The sequence below is a fragment of the Schistocerca cancellata genome, chromosome 4 (genome assembly GCF_023864275.1).
Source record: "Schistocerca cancellata isolate TAMUIC-IGC-003103 chromosome 4, iqSchCanc2.1, whole genome shotgun sequence".
Lineage (NCBI taxonomy): Eukaryota > Metazoa > Arthropoda > Insecta > Orthoptera > Acrididae > Schistocerca > Schistocerca cancellata.
The window spans coordinates 660,353,101-660,367,372 of record NC_064629.1 but is presented as its reverse complement, the minus strand read 5'-3'; the positions used below and the strand labels follow the sequence as shown (position 1 = coordinate 660,367,372).

Genomic DNA, 14,272 nt, shown 5'->3' with positions numbered 1-14,272 from the left:
AATGACAATGATAGTATTTTGATTCTCCCAGCTGACAAAGGAAGCGCAACGGTGGTTATGGGTGTGGCCGACTATCAGAGTAAAATTACTGATCTACTGGATCCACAAGCATATAGGAATTTGAATAAGGACCCCACTAACAACGTTCTTAGAACTGCGTCGCGGTCAATACAAAAGTCCTCCATTGAAGAGAGTGTACAGAAAGGTATCTGCAATTCGGTTGTGCTACCACCGAGGCTTTATGGATTGCCCAAAATTCATAAAGAAAATGTGCCATTAAGGCCGATACTAAGTGCCATTGGTTTGCCCACCTACTCGTTAGCCAAGTTTTTGACTTCGCTGTTAAAACCACATGTGTGCCATTCGGGCTCTTATATAAAGAATTCGATACATTTCATCAGCAGATTGAATGGCATAGTGGTCCAGGCAGAGGACATATTGGTCAGCTTCGATGTGGTATCACTGTTTACCATGGTTCCACTTAATGATGTATTGGAACAGCTGGATCGAATTTTTCCTGCCGATATTTCAGAATTGTTTAAGTGTTGTTTGATGACCACATACTTCAAGTGGAATGAACAGTTTTATGAACAAATGGATGGCGTGACTATGGGAAGCCCCCTAAATCCCGTAATTGCAAACTTTTTTATGGAGAAATTCGAAGAACAGGCCATAGGTACTGCCAGCAAAAAACCAAATGTATGGTTCCGATACATGGACGACACGTTTGTGCTGTGGAGACATGGCAGGGAGGAACTAAGCCAGTTCCACGAACATCTGAATAGTATAAATTTGAGAATTCAGTTTACAATTGAGGAGGAGGTAGATGGCTAATTACATTTCCTCGATGTGCTTGTTTTTAGAAATGAAAATGGTGGTTTGGGCCACTCAGTACACCGCAAACCCTCACACATGGACCGTTATTTGCACTGGGATTCGAACCACCACCCACAACAGAAAGGGGGGGGGGGGTGTTATCATCAAGACGTTAGTGGACAGAGCTAAAAATATTTGCGAACGTGAGTTGCTCAACGCTGAGATGGAAAATCTCCACAACGCACTAATGAAGAACAGATATTCGTCGGCCGAAATAAAACGTACATTGCGACAGCCACGCAGAAATCATAGTGACGAAAAGCTACTGCAAAATCTAAGGTTTTCCTGCCGCTTGTTAAAAATGCAGTGGAAAGAATAGGGAGGATCTTGAAGAAGCGGAATATTACCATAATTTACAAGCCCACCAGGAAGATACAGGAATACCTTAGGCCTGCCAAGGACGCTCGCAAACCACTGGAAAAAGCTGGGAGTGTATAGGATCCCATGCAGCTGTGGAGATGTTTATGTGGGTACCACTAAAAGAACTGTTTCAAAACGTTTGGAAGAGCACAAGGGCAATTCTAGAAGAGGGGAAACGGAACGATCAGCTGCTGCGGAGCATGCTTTCCAGCCAGGTAACCACCATACTCGTTTCGAGGAGATACAAGTACTAGCGGCCACAAGCAGATATTACGAAAGGCTCTACAGTGAGGTAATCGAAATCACCAAACACTCTAATACTTTCAATCGAAATGAGCAGGGCGTGAAATTAAGCGGTATATGGATGCCGGTGTTGAAGATGATGTGTACCACCCGTCCACTGCTGGGCGATGGCAACAGTGATCGATGGCAGTCGACAGCGGCCAATTGCACTGACATTTTCAAAACACGTGTCGTCACGCCTCAGCACGGGAGCGCATGGACACAGAATTTAGCGGCAGTCAGTAGCGAGCCAGTGGGTGTGTTGGACCTTCCATTGAGCTACAGACCCCCTTGAAGATGTCCTCCACAGATGGGGACGAAATGTTGGGAATTGACACAGAATTCATCAACCAATCATGGTATAACAGCCCGGATAATTATAATGAACATGACATTTCCGGCTGTGAAAGTCTACATTTTAGTAACTACTGAGAGGGAACACCACCGGTTTAGCATATGCCTCTAGCACATTGTACTGCATCTACTGGATCTGCAGGAGCAATTTTGCAGCAGTTAGCACCACAGTGACACAACGAACTGTTACAAATTGGTTATTTTAAGGATATCTCCAAACCAGAGAACCTGTAGCATGCATTCCACTGACTCAACACCACCGGCATTAGCGATTTCAGTGGTGTCACGTGAGATCACATTGGAGGGCAGGGTGGAGGTCTTTTGTTTTTACTGCTGAAAGCTGGTTCTGCCTCAGTGCCAGAGATGGCCGTGTGGTGGTTAGGAGACCACTTGAGGGCTTGCAACTGACCTATCTGCGTGTTAAGACACACTGGAGCTACACCTGGCATTGTAGTTTGGGATGCGCTTTCATACGACAGCAGGAGCACTTTCGTGGTTATCCGACACAGCTGGCTGGAAATCTGTACATCAGTCTGGCGATTCGACCTTTTGTACTGCCACTCATGAACAGATTTCCATGGGGTGTTTTCCAGCTGGATAACGCTCACCCACATACTGCTGGTGTAGCTCAACATGCTTTACAGTATGTCAAGATGTTGCCTTGGCCTGATAAATCAATCTGCCTCCAATCAAGCACAATGGAACATCATCAGGTGACAACTCTACAGTCATCCACAGACAGCATTAACTATCCCTGTATTGCCTAACCGAGTGCAACAGGTATGGAACTCCATCCCACAAACTGGCATCCAGCACATGTACAACACAATGCATGTACATTTGCATGCTTACATTCAACATTCTGGGGGTTACCGGTTACTACTGTACCAGCATTTCACATCTGCAATGACTTATCTCACATTTAAATTAACCTGTAATCTTACAATGCTAATCACTTAAATACGTTATGTAGACAAATGTACTCATAAAATTTCATTACTGAAAATTAGTTTTTTTCCCCCTCTCTCAGTGTACATAAATCACAAGTAACAATGATGGTACTAACATAAGTATGTGCTCCAATTTTCAACTGGTAAAGTACGTTTCCCTCATGAAATCTGTATTAGAAAAGCTTATGTTCTTTCAGCAGTAGATAACAATTTAATAATATATGAAGAGGCCACCTAAGTAACAGCAAATGCAGAAACAATAAAAGAATTAGACCTATGCATACTATACAACAAACTGAACAAACTATAACAAAAAACAAAAAGCATGAAAACACACAGTCATAAAGAAGAATTTAGCTAATCTCAGCTTATTTATGTACACAGATTGTCATGAAAATCACAATGCCAGGAAGAATAGCAAATAATGAAATTTTATTATTGCATGTATAATGTATAATAGCAAGTACACATGATTAAATTTTTAAGCGAGTTGGAAGTATATGGACTGCCACCTCTGACAGCAAAAAGAAGCTCTAATACAGCTGCGCACTGAGTCATACTGAACTCTGATGACAGATACATGTACATCACTCATAGAGTTCATCAATCACAATGGCTAGCATGTGATGGTGTCCTCCTCTTGGCAACCCACAACCACATTTTTTCAGTGAGTGAGAGATATGGAGCACATGCTGGTCAAGGCAACAGTCTAACAGCCTCCGTATCAAGGTATAAGAGAACAGCATGAGTAACATGCATTATTGCATTATCTTATTGAAAGATAATGTCACAGAGGTGGAGACAGGGCACAGCCACTAGCCTTAACACATCATAAATATAATATCTGCTGTCCTAATTATCATCTATGTGGCCTAGAGGTGATTGTGACAAGTACCCAATGGCATCCCACACCATCAGGCCAGGTATGACTGTATGACTGACAAACATAAGATGGTAATTTTTTCTCCTCAAAGACTCCACGCACAGATATATCCATTGTGATACAGTAAGTAGAACTGAGACTCATCTGAAAAGATGATTTGGTGCCACTCGTGTCTCTCAGCAACACTGCACATGCAATTCTCTCTGTTGTCATGTCAAGGGAAGTCACAACTGTGATGGCCATGCTGACAGTTTGTGGTACTCCAGATGTTATTGCATTACCCACGTGGATACTTATGTTGAAGCAAACAAGCCATTTCCACTCAAAGTATGTAATGTGGCTTTATTATCCTGCATAGCCAAGCACAGACTACCTCTGTACTTTTGAATGCTAATCATGGGGGCAGTGAGATTCTGCAAGACATTAAATACGGCCTCCCTGAACCCAGTGATTCCATAATCACACAGTAGCCATGAGAACACAACAAACAGGAACAGCAATATCATGGAATGATGAACTCCAGTCTCTATTTGCCACGACTCCGTCATTTTCGAATTCTGACACACACTGGTAGATGTTTCTCCTTACACAAGGCATGACACGATCTACTCACAAACAGGTAACATTTAAATGCAACAACTGAAAATCAGGGATGGAATAGCAATACACAATAGGATAAATTACAAATCATCACAAAGAGGACACATTGAACATCAGTCAGACACATTTACAAGTAGATTGTTGGATGTTACTTAGCTAACAGACAAAGTTTATCATCAGCTACATAAAAATCACACACACACACACACACACAACACACACAGTCTTCAAGGGCATTGTGGGGACACAGCACACAGAAAAGACAATGGACATTAATGTGAGAGTTATGTGTGTATAAAAATTAAAAATGTGTGTGTGTGTGTGTGTGTGTGTGTGTGTGTGTGTGTGTGTGTGTGTGTTCTCCATCTAATGAAGAATGTTGTCTGATAGCTACACAACATCCAATGGTCAACTTTTAAATGTGTGTGTCCACTGCTCAGTGGCACCTCTATGTGATGAGCAGCAATCTATTCAATTCACATCAATGTCAACATCAAATGTCATAGCCGAAGGAAAAATCTACTGCATAATACATCCTTTTATGCAAAATGTTGGTACATTACTCTTACCTACTATGTATAGTTACTCTGAAATTCTAATCATTTATGTATCTACACATGTAGTACACTTCTCGCCAATTTTACATTTCTGAAGTGCAGTCTTCATCGCGCCACAGTTTAAATGGCCAGTGGTTTACTTCGAAACTAGTAATTAGGAAAGGACTTTATCCAAATACAAAGATTGTCCCCTGAGAAAGTAAAATGCAGACAAAATGCATACTGTATAAATAACATGGGCATTTTTATATGGGAATGTTTCTGCTACTGCTTTTCCTCTTTTTTTAAAAGAGATATGTCTAAAACCAGTTTGCAAAATGATCCAAGGACAACAAATATTTCTTGTAAAATTTGAAAAATACAAAAACCTCTGCTAAAATGTGGCGTAAAATCACCACCGACTGGGAAATCCTGCTGCATTATGAATGCATGTTTTAATAAACAATATCCAGTTGAGAGGTGGGACAAGGTTACTTAAACCAGTTTGAATGACTTGCATGATGTATTCCATGATCGAGCAATTTGTTTCACAAATCACAGCTTATTTGTGTCAAGCTTATTTGCTCCCTTGCAGGTGACTACCACTAACAATTATTACAATTTCATGTAGTGTATAATTCAATTTTTATTGTTTGTTTTCCAAGTGATTTGGCATCAAACACTATCAACCAGACTATGTCCACCACTAACTGGTTACTGTGTCTGACTGCCATACAGAGGACCTGGGTTCAATTTCTGGTAGTGCAAGGAATGCTCTCAGCTTCGTGACACCATATAAGAAGCAGCTTGAGTGAGTAGTAGTGACTCCAAGACCTGGGAAGCTAATAGCGGCTGGGACCACAGGATACTGAACCCATGTGCGTCTATACCGTATCCAAATGATGCCACAGGCTAGGGGCTGATACAGTAAGCTTCATTCACATTGCGTGATTTGTCATGTAGACTTGGGCCTCGCACCTGTAGCCGACGATATGTGGCACAAGTTGCAAGTTCCTGCAACATATGCCTGCAGCATCAAAGCTAGAATTGTGAGAAAATACTCTGTTCTGGTACATATGCCTGTATCCATTCACTTGTCAAAAATGCGTCACAAACTCCTGAGACATTTCTACTGTGCATGTGCAATCAGTTCACAGGCAGACTTGTGGCATTGCATCTCGGGTGCAAGTAATCAGCTGTGTACATTCAGCAGCAGTTTGTGAAGATGGACTGGATGAAAAATAATACCGTTTAACTAATTGAAGAATTTCACAAAAGGTGTTTTCTTATGGGATCCTACATTCCTCGATTATAAAAACCACATCGCCAAATGTGATGCAGTTCATCAACTCACATCTTTATTTGGTATTTTTGATAAAGAATTGGACACTAAAATTTGCAACCTGAAGTCACAATTCCTTTAACAAATGTTCATACCCAAAGACACCAGGATTGGGAACAGAAGAGATGTATGTATCAAAGTGGTATGCTTACGATTCACAGTTCTTCCTGAAGGATGTAATCAAACCAACAGTTTTGGTATTACTGCACTGATTTTGAAATCCCATGCATCTACATTAATGAGCTGTGCAAATCTGCAGTAGCTAAAAAGCATAATGTAACAGCAAGTTGTTCAGCAGGGGTTTCAGCTTCTCAAAAATTAGTATCCTTTAATGTGTAATATTGAGCAGTCATATTTAGTAATAGTTCAAAGTTGTTCACAGACATAATAAACAAAATTTTGAAACAGTCTTATGTCTTGAACATTTAGGTGAGTCATCACTGAACTGTAAGCTCCATGACTGCACTGTTTACTGAGAAAGTTACGCACCCATCACCAAGGTTCATTGCTTTGATTACTCTCCCTTTTTACAATTATATTTACAGCACTAGCACAAAGAGATAGAAGTTCTGCATCAGGCACCATGTTCTGTGAAAGTGACTGGCTACATGTCGCCAGTGAGGACGGTCACGTTGCCTACTTCTGCGTGCGGATGAACTAGGTCATGATATACATTTGCTGAGATACTTTTCTCTGTGCTTGTGCCGGGTATAAATCTCCACAACAAACCCCTGCATGTGAACGTAGCTGTAGCCAGTAAATGCTGAATGGCCCATCAGGTTCAGCATACAGAGGTAGTGCTGTGGCAACCAGGAGAGTGTTATTATAGAACCTCTTCATCAATTTAATGATTCTGAAAGTCTCTCTGACATTTTATAAATGCAGAAACATAACAAGTTTTCAAATGTATCATACAACTGAGTTGTGGTAGGTACCCTTAATATTGCCCAATAACAACTGTTTCACCGCAATGTTCATCCGACTGAGCTCCATAGGGGATTTTATACAGGATTTTATCATTCTTGTGAGTCACATGGTTAAGCCAAGAGCCCCATTCCCTATGTTTGTCACTCATAACATTCGACTGTTGTGCCAATGTATGCCCAGGCTAAAACATGTCCAACAACTTCTCTTCTACATTTTAATTCAGTCTTTTACAGATTGCATTTTTTTTAATTATTGTAAATCTGAAAATGGTCAAATAGGCTGCCATTGGTTATGTTAATATTGCCATGCAACTGCGATGAGAAATGAACTGTTATTACCAAATGTCACGTTGCAGAGACCATTCCCATCTGCAAAGATCAGGAAAAACTCATGTCCGTATGGAGAATTCAAATGGAATAGGTTGCGCAGGAGCTGCTGAAATCCACCACACTGCATTACATGGTATGCTCAGCAACAGGGGGTGGTCTTTGATCATAGGTTGGCCAATCATATCAATGAATAATTTGTTCCTGGCCACACCCACACAGAATTACATGCAATGTTCGAAGCAAAGTTGGTATATGGTGGTGTTACTTTCACGTGCGGCCATGCTATGGATGAAGTAAGAAGTGTCAGTGACTGAGTTGGCATAGGAGATGGGCCCACACACTGTAAACAATCCAAGCTCTCACTCCCCCTCCCCCTTTTTTTTCCCTCTCTCCCACGCCATTCCAACTTTACCTTTCAGTCTTTCTCTGTCTCTTATTTCTTTTGACTACTTTGTATTCCTCCTCTAATATTCTCTCCTTTCTCCCTTCTTCTCTCTATGACGAGCCTCCCAAGACATCTATCCCCTTATCTGCTCATGCACACAACTAATCACATTTCCATGAAGGAATTGAAAATTACAATTATGCATTCTTTGGGCTTTCATAAACATTTTAAACGCAAAGTTCTATATAACACATTTGACAGCTGTACATCTCATAGCATATTGTACACTGGTACAGTAATGTTTCAGGTCTATAATGAAATTCTTCATTCTAAGGCTACTCACATATGTAAGTGTATATAAGACATATATACTTTCCATCATAAGATATTCTTCAGTGTGTTATCTTTGTGCATATGAAATATATCAAACCACATTATACCATTCTAAACTGGGAGCAAATACTATATATGAGGTGTGATCAAAATGTGATGGGATTTTTTTTAATTTCACAAGCTTTGTACCTCCAATTTCAGTTTTCTTTCTCTTTTTTTAAATCTTGTTGGTACACATGTTCCTGACGCTTGTTTGAATTTTCAGCTGTTTTGAATATTTCATTTATTGCTGACAGTGTATTCAAGTGTTCAGTGAATTTTTAATTACAAAAACATGGATCAAAGAATCCGCATTAAATTTTGCTTGAAAAATGAAATAAAATGCAGCACCACATTTGAAATGTTGACTGTGGCTTTTGGCACATCTACTATGAGTATGACAAGAGTTTATGCATGGTATAAATGTTTCAAAGAGGGTCAAGAAGATGTTGAATATGACGGCCGCCAGATGCCATGACAATGTGAAAGAAGTAAAGAAAATGGTTTTGGAATATTGCTGAATCACCATCAGAATGGTTGCTGATGATGGTGGCATATCCCGTGGCTCATGTCAAGCAATTTTTTCAGATGTTTTGGGCATAAAAAGTGTATCAGCAAAGTTCGTTCTGAAATTGTTGAACTTCAACCAAAAACTACATTGTGTAGATATTGCTCAGTAATTATTGAATGAAGCTGACAACAACCCGTAACTTCTAAAGGAGATTATAATTGGTGACAAAACATGGGTGTATGGGTATGACATTGAACCCAAAGGTCAGTCATTCCAATGGAAACTACCTGAAGAGCCAAAATCAAAAAAGAAATTTGACAAGTTCCATCACATGTGAAGGTTCCTCTTACTGTTTTCTTCCATTACAATGGGACAGGGCATCATGAGTTCCTGTCTTGTGGTCGTTCGGTCAATAAGGAATACTACCTGGAAGTTATGTGCCATTTGCATGAAGCAATCAGAAGAAAATACTGTGGCATTGTTGTAGCTCAACAATGCTCCCGCTCACACCTCAATGCTAGTTCATGATTTTTTGGCATAAAATAAAACTGTTATGTTGCCTCATCCAGCATATTTGCCAGACATGGCCCTCTGCAACTTCCTTCTATTCCCAAGGCTCAAGAGAACAATGAAAAGAGGTTCCTTCGCCACCACTGATGAGATAGAAATATATCTGTTGAAGGAGCTGAACACCATAATGAAAAATGAGTTTCAGAAGTGCTTCCAAAATTGGAAAAAAGCACCGACACAAGTGTATTACATGTGAAGGGAATTACTCTGAAGGGAAAAATTTGATGTTGATGAATAAATAAATATGATTTAAGAAACACAAAAATTCCTGTTAGTTTCTGATCATGCCTAGTATGTTCCGCCTATAGGATGCACATAATATGCAGAAATGCTACATGAAACTCAAAAAATTTAGGGCTGAAGTGGGTGGTACAGTGACATAGTTGCGGAAACCTGCTATGGGGGGTGCAAGTGTCACACAGTATTGGCAGACCTGCTAGCAAAGGTGTTTACCTGTGGGCAGTTGTAGGCCCCGTGGGCCAGTGTTTACCCAAAGGTCAGTCATTCCAATGGAAACTACCTGAAGAGCCAAAATCAAAAAAGAAATTTGACGAGTTCCATCACATGTGAAGGTTCTTCTTACTGTTTTCTTCCATTACAATGGGACAGGGCATCACGAGTTCCTGTCTTGTGGTCGTTCAGTCAATAAGGAATACTGTGGACCTCACCTAGCACATTGTGCCATGTGTTGGGGTGAGTGCTTAGCTGTTCGCTGTCTGCACAGGCCACACACTGAGTTCCTCCCGTGCTTGTCTCTACATGGGTTCAGACCCTCTGTTTCCCACAGATTGACTTGAATTGCGAGTTTGTTTCCCTCTCATGGGGCTCTGTTCTCCAGCTATTATTGAGCCACCATTGGCCTGTGAAGTATCTGCACCAAGCAAGTACTGAAGTAGGGTTGTCAAGCCCTTGTACATACTAAAGTGGCTACAGAGGACATCTTTATGCGTGTGATATTCCTATATTTTCTTTCCCCTTTTCCTAGTGTTCACTTGGACCAACATGTACCCAGCATTTCTGCAGTTCTGGCAGGAGTAGTAGCGCATACAAAAGGAGCATCACCAGCTGCAGCAATAGCAGCAGCAACAGGAGCATATGCAGGCACTAATAAACCAGACTGCAGACTTGCTTCATGCATGTACCTTGACAGTGGGGAGGGGATCCAGGTTCCTGCAGTTCCCTTTTCTGCACAATGCCTGCCACCCCCAAAAACACTTGCCAGTTTTAATGAGTCATTGGAAACATAGGAGAATTTCCTGCGCTGCTCCTTGCTGCACTGCCAGGTAAAGCGTGTCATCGATCCTTATCAAGGTTGCCTTGTTGTTGTCCAGCAGTGCAAGTTTATACGAAGTTGTCCAAAATTTGAAGACTTCCTTTGGTGATCTTTATCAGTTGCTTATGCAGTATTCTGGATGTCAAACCCATTTGAGAGTAGTGCGGTTACAGTTTAACCAGCACCACAAGCATCCTGGGTAGTCAGATGTGGCCTAGATCGACGATTTGCAGGGCGTTCAAACAAGTGTCATTTTGAGTGTTCAAAATGTGCTATTTCTTATGCAGACACACTAATTCAGGATATTATTGTCAGGCTAGCTCCTGGTCATGAGGTTCGGACTAGAGCATTAATCTTGTGCAGCCCTTCTTTAGTTGATGTCAAAATTGCAGAAACGCATGAGCTTACAGTTGAGGCAAGGGACATCTTTTCTGATAATTGGCAGGGGGCTCAATTGGATGTGATCAGTAAACAACCCCCAATGCCCTTTGGGATACCCCACACAGCCATGCCTCCCATGGAGCCATTGACTTTTCTGGTGAAGTGGTGTTGCAGCACGGCACGTCCTCACCCATGTCGAGCTTGGTGGGTTTGCGGCACTCACAACATCATAATTGCCACCAGTGGCATTTTTCAGGTCCTCAATGTCACTCTCCTGGTTGTTGGGTGAGCCAACGGTCCTGCACTGACTGTAATTTGTGTGCCCCGACTCCCAGTATATGGAGACAATGTGTGGGATATGCCAGTAGACAGATCGTTTGGCAACTGTTTGTGACAGTTGATAGGCTGTGATTCAGTCATCGGACACCCCAGTGTTTCCAATGGACTCTGGGCCTGTTTCTGATGCCCCACAAGTGTCACTCTGGCATATTTTGCTCACATACATAGTGGATGGGTGTCCAGTTGAATTTTAGGTAGACCTGGGAGTGGTAGGTAGCCTAGATATATACAGGCTCTTGGGGTGCATAGAGTTGCAACGACCACCTGAGCTCTATTTTTGACTTCCAGATTGTTGACGAAGTGTTAGTGTCTCAATCCAATCTTTTCATGATTTGGACTCCTTACTGTGGTCTGACTGCCAACTGTCTGAGAGTACCTTTGGTTGAGCAGGAAATTACAAGGCACTTATTTCTCTTGAGCCATTGGCAGTACCCAAATTTTGTCTTTCCCACCCCATTCTCTTGCAATGCGTGACAAGACAAAGGCTGGGTTGCAGCATTGTCAGGATCAGGGCATTGTTTCTCTTACTTCATTGAGTCAGGCCACCCATTTGGTGGCTATTCAGAAGCCTGAGGGTGCCATGTGCCTTTGCGGTAATTTTGAACAGACGGTCAGCACTCAATGTGTTACAGATTCTGCAGCAGGCAGAGTTGTTGATGAAGTTCTCATGGTGTCACTATTTTCCCTGCATCAGCTTGCGTGATGCTTACCTGCAGATGCCACTGGATGCTCTTTTCTGGACTTTCTTGGTCCTCAACACCCCCTTTTTCAGTTTAACTGCTTGCCTTCTGGAATCTCATCTGTAGCAGGAACTTACTGACAATATTTGGAGCAGTTGATTCAGGACATTCCCCGTTGCATCAGTTACCTTGTTGACATCTGGTCACGGGCCCTACTTGGGAGGAGAATTTACGAAACCTTCAGTCAGTTTCTCAATGCCTCCTGGAGAATGGCCTATCTTGCATGTTGGAGTGCAGTTTTTTCGCCTTGAAGGTACATTTCTTGGGTCAGGTGCTTAGTAAAGATGATCTCACACATTAAGGCCATTGTCAACCTAATGGTGCACAAGAACCTGAAGGAGCTCCAGTCTCTTTTGGGTAAGACTTTGTATTATGCTCAGTTCACTCCCCAGACTGCACATATCTGCCAACCCCTTAAGCACATTCACCACAAGGGTGTGAAGTTTCTTTGGTCTGCAGATTGTCAACAGACTATTCAGTCTCTCAAGCAGCATTTCTACTTTGCTCCCTGTTTGGCTTTCTTTATGCCAGACAAGTCTTTAAACCTAGCCTCTGATATGTCTCAGTATGGCAATGGTGCTGACCTGTCCTGTCAGAACCTGGACAGCACATCAAAGATGCTTTCCACAGCCGCTGACCCGCTTTCCCGGAATATCATTTTGGTGACCAACTTGGTTCAGCCAGAGTGCATATCTTCGGCTGCAGATCAGGTGTGGCATAAGTTTTTCCTCCTACATGATTGGTTCAACACTGTCCAGTGATTCTCGTGCTTGCCACACAGAGGAGCAATGCTGTCATGCGGTAATTCCCCAGCATTGCATCCTCACTTACACCTTTTGCTACATACGTCACAATGGGGTGGGACTTGGATGAAGGCACTGGCGAGACGTCATGAATACTGCCCGGCAATCAATCATGACATCAAACATCTGATGCATATTTGCCAGGCTTGTACACAGAACCAGGCTGCACTGCCACACCAGTACTCTCCTGGGTTGGTCCCAGAGCACCCTTGGGATAAGGTGTATGCCGATTTCGCTGGCCCCTTTTTGAGCTGCATGTGGTTGTTGGTGACCGATGCATTGTCCAACTTCCTGTACATATCCAAGCTGCCCTCCATGTTGTTGACTGTCACGGTTCAGGCATTGTCAGTTATTTTTGACATTGGGGGATTCGTAAGACCTTGGTATCTGACAATGATTGGCAATTTGTATGACAGGAGTTTGAAGACTTTTAAGTTCGCAATAGTGTCCCGCATCTGCCTAGTAGACCATTCAATGCAACTTCTAACTTGGAAGTGAAGCACTTTGTGCATACATTTAACAGCCAAATGAAGATGTCAGTGTCTGCTGCTTCCTGTGACAATGCATTTTTAAACTTTCTAGCTACATATAGGGTGATAATGTTGGTCAACAGGTCCAACCCAGCAGAACGTTTGGGCAGGTGCCATCCATGGGGTCTCCCGGATTTGCTGCACCCTAAATTGCATGCCACAGACCACTGTAAACTGCCGCATTTTCCTTATAGGGGGTCTTTCAGCTGCCAGCAAAGGTGGCTGCTGGGTGTTGAGTGTGTGTGTGTATGGGGGAGGGGGGGTCACAAAGGTTGGCAGTTGTTTGTGGTTGATGTTGGCAGTGAGTAGCTGACCCACAATGCAAATTGGCTATGCCTGCACCTCATTAGGGTAACGCTGCTATGGCCTGCTGGTCTGCTAGTTGGGAGATGGGGTCACATTGTTGTTCTGGGTGAGGGCTCCCACCTGCAACAATGTGTTTTCCCATTGCCATCCCCTCCACACATTCCACTGTCCTCCTATCACTTGCAGCAGTAGCCTTCAGAGAAGGCTGTACCTGCACCTGCTGATATGGAGTCTATGGACTACTACTACTACTACTACTACTACTCCTCCTCCTTCTCAATGGAGAAGGCATCACCTTGGCTGCCAAAACTTCCTTGCCCTTATAGCAGAGCCAGTGGCATTGACATTGCCTCCTTTGGTGGTTGGTCTGCTATCAGATTCTCCAGGGGCCTCCCTGGTTCCGCAGCAGAGGTCGCAGCCCAAGCCTTATCATTTTGGCCCTGCGTGTGCTTTTCAAAGGTGGGGAGGGGGGAAGAAGGATTTAGTATCCTTTCCAGTGGACACCACAATGGAGGCAGACAAGCTGGCATACACAGTGCAGCGGGATACAGCGGAAACCTGCCACGGACAATGAACTTGGCACATAGTATGGGCAGACCCATTGGCAGAGGAAATGGTTAACT

The 14,272-nt window shown here is 42.7% G+C and overlaps 1 protein-coding gene across 1 annotated transcript in view; it reads right to left on the bottom strand.

Moving 5' to 3' along the window:
* Window positions 1-14,272, bottom strand: part of LOC126183644 (protein Hook homolog 3-like) — a 177,463-nt gene that overhangs the window by 98,581 nt on the left and 64,610 nt on the right. The gene's annotated exons all lie outside the window — the stretch shown is intronic.